A 5,843-nucleotide genomic window follows, 5' to 3' on the forward strand; every position below is an offset into this window, starting at 1 on the left:
CGGGCCGCGCAACAGCCTGATGCCAAGGCCGGGTCGTGGCTGCGCTGGCCACGGACGGGCTGGCCCAGGGCCACCGTCGCGGTTCCGGGCGGCCGCTCTGAGGCTCCTTCAAGGACCTTCCTACGCCGCCGCCGAGCAGCACGGATTTGAGAGGAGCAGGAAAGGAGAGCGGCGAGCCCGCCTGACTTTGGACACTGGCTCTTCCCTCTGACTCAGGGCACAGAAGGATTTCGGACGGTTTCCTTGTGGGTGGCCAAGAGCAGAGGCATAAAAGGATGCGAAACAGCGAGTTCTGCTTGAGCACAGCTTTGAAGAAGCCTGTCATGCAATCTAGGAACAGTCTAGACTGTTCTCAGTTCAGTCTACGCTGAACTTCTCATATTCAGGGGCTGCCCTTTGTCTTGGAGAGGTTAAGATACTGAAAAACCAGCAACCTGCAGAAACTCTCACGAGTCAGCAGACGTTCCCTAGCCCTCACCACACAATGGGATTGCCATTCTGCCAAGAGGGAATGGATTTAAACTTGCCAAAACGAAGCTTTTGGCTTTCCCTCTCCTCCCCAAGGGTGGCAGGAAGCCCGATTTCTGCTCTTTCACCCGATGAGGGTAAGGAGGACGCGTCCCCAGCTTTGTCACGGGGGAGTTTTGCAGCAGGAAGAGGTCGTGGGGCTTCTCGCCAGCCAGCAGCGGGGACAGGCTCTGCTGCCACATCCCGGCTTGGCCCAGGACAGAGGGACCGCGCTCAGGGGAGCCTTTGTCCAGGGGCTGTTGTGGGGCCGTGCTGGCAGGTGGGACCCTTGGTCTGCTCAGCAGACCTGAAGGGTTAAACTGGTTATCAAAACCCAAACAAGTTGCAGGCCTTAAACAAACAAACCCACTAGAAACTCCACAGCTTTTAAATGAACTGGACAAAATAAAAAATAAACCAACTTTTAATTTTTCTGTTTAAAGAAGGGAGGGGGGGAAAGTTAGAGAGAAATTAAAGTGAGAGGAATTCAGACTGGTTTTATACATTTGTTTTTTTGCCTCATCTCCGAGTTGAAGCAGCAGTGAAACCTTTTGGTGGGGACAGAGCTGCTTCCGTGCCAGGCTTGACAGCAGCTCCTCACCCAGTTTGTCCTGGCAGCGGCCGACGGCGCATTCCCCACACATCCCCTTGCCGACACGGCACTGTCGGTTTCAGCTCTGCCTGCGGCCCGTGACCCGTCCCCGTGGGGTGTTCTGCAGCAGCAACCCCCTGCCTGCATGGCCCCGGGTGTTCTCTGTGCCCAGCAGCTCTGCCCTGGGGACGGGGACAGCAAACGTGACAAGCTGGGGGGCTCCCCGCTGGCAGTGCCTTGTGACAAATCCTCACCCAAAAAGCGCTGCCCAGACGCCTCGTCGGGGCCCTGCCGAGAGGTGATGGGGCACGGGCGCAGGGACGCGGGCGCTGGCTGCGGGACACCCACGAGAGAAGAGTCTGGGCACGGGCTCCAGCTCAGAGCACCGTCAGGACTTTTTCTACCAGCCAAGTAAAACACCAAGAATTGCTGAGGGGCCGCTCGGAGAGGCAGGCAGGAAGAAGATTGTGGGGAGAAAAGAGGCATTTAGGGTGAGCGTGTGAGCGGGCGTGTGAAAAAAACCACAACGGTGACCATGGGCACTGGGAGCAAGGGTATTTTATTGGGCTGAATCCGGCCACGTGCTGGACACATTCTCTTTCCAGAGCTATGGAGAGCACGCAGAGATGTGAGCGTATGGAAGCGCTGATCAGTGGAAAGAAAAGAAGCTGCATTCGCCACAAAGGGGTGCCGGGAGTTGGCTCCAGGAGCTGCGTCGGGCAGAAGGAGCCGGTCCCAGCTCACGGTCATCCCAGACCTGAAAGTAGAAAGAGCCACCGTCAGGGGTGTGGGTCGCCGCTGTTTGTTGGCAACTACTTGATTAACACAACAGCGTGAGGAACAGCCTGGGGAGACTTTTACCTGGTGCTTTCACATGTGCATTCCCGCCTGGCTCTCTACTGTACGTACAGCCCACGTGTGTGTCCATGTGCACGCACACGCTGGGTGCCTGTGCACACACACGTCATGTGTAACGTCCCTCGGTCCACCCATCCCTGCCAAACACCATCTCCCCCAGGTAGTAAGCTCTACTTGGTGCATCCACCGAGGGCCGCCGACCCTGCCAACTCCATCACGCGGCCATGCCAGCCCTTGTGTGTTGACTCCAGCTGCTGAGGCGGTTCCAAGCCCCTGACTGTGCAGTGCACCCGGGGGCAGGACTGTGCACACCCTCGCCACCAACGCGCCCGCGTCTGTTTGCACAGCGAGCTGCCTCTTGGCTTTGGACAAAGGGGAATATCGTTTGAAAACAGCTCTACGTGCTGCAACAGGTCGTGGAGGGGACGCTGATGGGTGCGAGCACCGAGCCCCGGGCGGGCCTGCCCTCCGCTCTGTGCTGCACGGGAGCCCCCCACGTTCTCTCCTTGCGCTGGGTGAGGGAGGGCAGCGCCCGCCTTCACGTGGTGCGGGGCTGTCCCTCCTCCCACGGGGGTTTTGCTCCGTGATGTCCCTGAGTGCCCGCTCACGGCCCCTTCCCGCTCCTGCCCCCGCAGAGGCGACGCCGGCGCCCACGTCCCAAGGGCCAAGTGTCCCTGAGACACCTCCTGGAGCAGGACCCTCCGTCTGCCCCCTCCTGCCTGCGGGGCCGCCTGCCCTGACGGCCCTGACCCCTTTCCTGCCAGAAACCGAGGGCTTGGGGCTTCCTGAAAGACATGAGTCTCTCCTTGCCCCTTCCCAGCACCTGCCCCTCAGTGCGGGGAGGACCAGAGGCTGGTGCAGCGCCCGCCTCGTCCTGCTGCTCCTTCCAGAGCTGCTGCTGAGCTCACTCAGGCCATGGCTCCCTTCCCTGCCCCTGGTGGCACAATCTGCTCGGTCCCGCCAGTGACCCTGCTGGGAGCACAGAGCTGGACGGGAGCCCCCCTGCACCCGTCCCATGCCTCTCTTCTCCTGGTCCCTTCCCTCGTCACACCGTGAAGCGATTGCCAAGCGCGTGGAAGGAGCAAACGAGGGACCAGAGACTGGCTCGGGTGGGCAAGGTCCGCTCCCCCCTCGGCAGGAATTGGTGCACCCCATGTCCTGAGCATCTGCCTGCAGGCCAGCGCCTGGGCTACCTTAAGCCATTAGTCAGTGGCCTCCTTGTTTCGCAGTGACCTTTCTTCATACTGAACTTGCAGATGACTCTTTCCCAAGCTCCGGGTTGCCCAGGCTTTGCTGAAGGTGGGGCTTTGGGGAGCGTGAACCCAGCACAGGCCATTGGTGACTGAGGTAGCTCTGGTGTCTGGTTCTGCTCTACCCGGCGGGCACTGAGCCCTGGGAGCCCCTTCAGGGGCACCTGCAAGCCCAGGGCTCTAAGCCGCCTTGGCCCGGGCGCTGAAGGGCTCTTCCCTGCCCTGTTTGTTTTAGAGTAGCAGGCTCCAACAAAAGAAAAAAGGAAAGAAACGTCGAGGAGATGATGCCTCTTGTCTGGATCCCAGGCAAAGTTCCCACTCGGGTGCTGTGTCCTGGCACAGCACACGGCTCTATCAAGTCCTGCCCCGCTCTTAGAAGTGCTCAGATTTGCCGTGACTGGTGAAAAAGTGTTTCTGTTGGGCAGAACCTGCCCCGGACTTACTGTGCAGGGCCCTGATCCACTGCAGCATGCAGGGCAGCCTGTAGTGAATGTTCTGCAGTTAGAAAAATCCCCCGATGCAGTGTCTCCCGATGAACACGCACACCTGGACAGAAACAACACTGCGGGCTGATCACTGGAGCTGGGCTGCCGCCGGCAAAGCAGGGTGAGAGGATTTGTGGGGCGAGCAGACGCCGCACCGAGGAGTCCATGATTGACAAAATCCATCCTGCTTGCCCCCAGCCTCCCGCCTGCTGCGAGAGAAGGGGGCAGGGAGCTCTCTGCACTTTGCAGAGGCTGCGGGAGGAGGAAACCACAGGCCAGCACAGGCTGTGCCCGCGGCGGGTCCCCGGGCGCCGGGAGCCCCCCGTCCTCCCGAGTGCTCCCCGGGCACGGGAAGCTCCCGGGCGGGACGTGCTGCCGGCCCCGATGGCCACCGGCACCACCAGGGTCACTTGGCACAGCAGACTTATGTTTCTGCACGAGCCCTTCTCAAGTGCCCTTCTCTGGGCCTTCTGTCCCCTCCTTCACAGCCCTGCCCATCTGCTATTTTCCTCCTACACTGGTCCCTTTTCCTGCCCATCTCATGGGCGCTGCCAGGCAGAAAGACAAGCAGCAGCCAGTGCAGAGCCAAATTAATAAAATTTTGGAAATAGAAAACAAACAAACAAAAAAAATCTCTCTCCTGGAGCCCAGGAACAATTACTGAGCCTCAGGTTCTGAGACCTCCCCCAGGCATGTGTGTGTCCCTCCTTGCAGAGAGAAGTGAAAATCACTGTTGAGCTGGGAACAGGCAGCCCGGCTAAAGTCACGGAAGGTAAAAAGAAATGAAAATGGAGGCAGAAGTGCAATCACTGAGATGGGAATAGGTCAAGGGCTGAAGACAAAGGGCACGGGGAGAGCAGCATAACGCTGTAAGGGGAGAAGCGGACAGTGGGAGACAGCGCCTGGGAAAGCCTCTCCCCGGCCCCTGGGCAGACACAGGCAGGTGTGACTGCGGGAGGGGGACCCCCCCACCCCGAGGAAGGGTTCCCCCTGCCCATGAGCTCCCGCTGCCTCCCCTGGCACCCGAGTGAGTGCCCAGCAGTGCCCCGCAGCATCGCCCCTCGCCCATGCGATGCGCCCATGGCCCGTGGGTGAGCTGGCGTGGGCAGCCCCGAGGACACGGACCCCTGGTGCTGGGTGCTGGGGGAGCGGAGAGGAGAGAGCTCTGCAGGGGGCACCGAGAAGTCGGCTCTGCCCCCGGCATGGCCACCTCGGCCACCAAAGCGTTCCCGGCACCGAAAATCCCCCAAACCCCCGGCAGCTCCGAGGCAATCCCTGCGCCGACCCCCGACCCGGCGGCACTCGCTGGCCCTTTGTCCCCCTGGTGCCCCCCCATCCCGCTGCTGCCAGGGATTCACCGCCCGCTGCCCCGAAGGGGCTTCTCTGCCTGGCAAAGCTCACAGCCCGCTCCAGCCGGGGATCTGCCGCCGCGTCCTGCGGCTGCTCTCCCTGCTGCTCCTCTCAAGGCCCGGCGCAGGGACCCCGTCTGTCAGGGCCAGCTGGCCGTCCCGCTGTCCCCAGAGCAGGAATTCCGCTCTGGGTTTTCCCTGGGCTGAGCCCCGCCACGTGTCTGGACGTGCAGCCAGCGCAGAAGGATCCCCCCAAAATGCGGGCGGTGTGGAGAGCAGGTGCCCAGCATTTCCCTCCGGCTTCCCTTCAGGGAGGCCGCTGGACTTTGGGGTCATCCCGGTGGGTTGAGGAGGAAAATCCACCACGGTGTGAGAGGCGCAACCGCCGCGTGGGGACGGACTGCCTGCCCGTGGGACAGCGCTTCCCAGGAAAGGATTCCCTGGAGCTGAAGTGCAGCGCCTTGCTCCCTGAGACAGAGCAACTATTTCATTAATCTTCAGAGGGAACGACTGCCAAGTTCTGCAAGGCAGCGCAGCCTCTGCTCTTGGCCACCCACAAGGAAACCGTCCGAAATCCTGCTGTGCCCTGAGTCAGAGGGAAGAGCCAGTGTCCAAAGTCAGGCGGGCTCGCCGCTCTCCTTTCCTGCTCCTCTCAAATCCGTGCTGCTCGGCGGCGGCGTAGGAAGGTCCTTGAAGGAGCCTCAGAGCGGCCGCCCGGAACCGCGACGGTGGCCCTGGGCCAGCCCGTCCGTGGCCAGCGCAGCCACGACCCGGCCTTGGCATCAGGCTGTTGCGCGGCCCG

Source organism: Athene cunicularia, assembly GCF_003259725.1.
Source record: "Athene cunicularia isolate RWA chromosome Z unlocalized genomic scaffold, athCun1 chrZ_part3, whole genome shotgun sequence".
NCBI classification, from domain to species: Eukaryota; Metazoa; Chordata; class Aves; order Strigiformes; family Strigidae; genus Athene; species Athene cunicularia.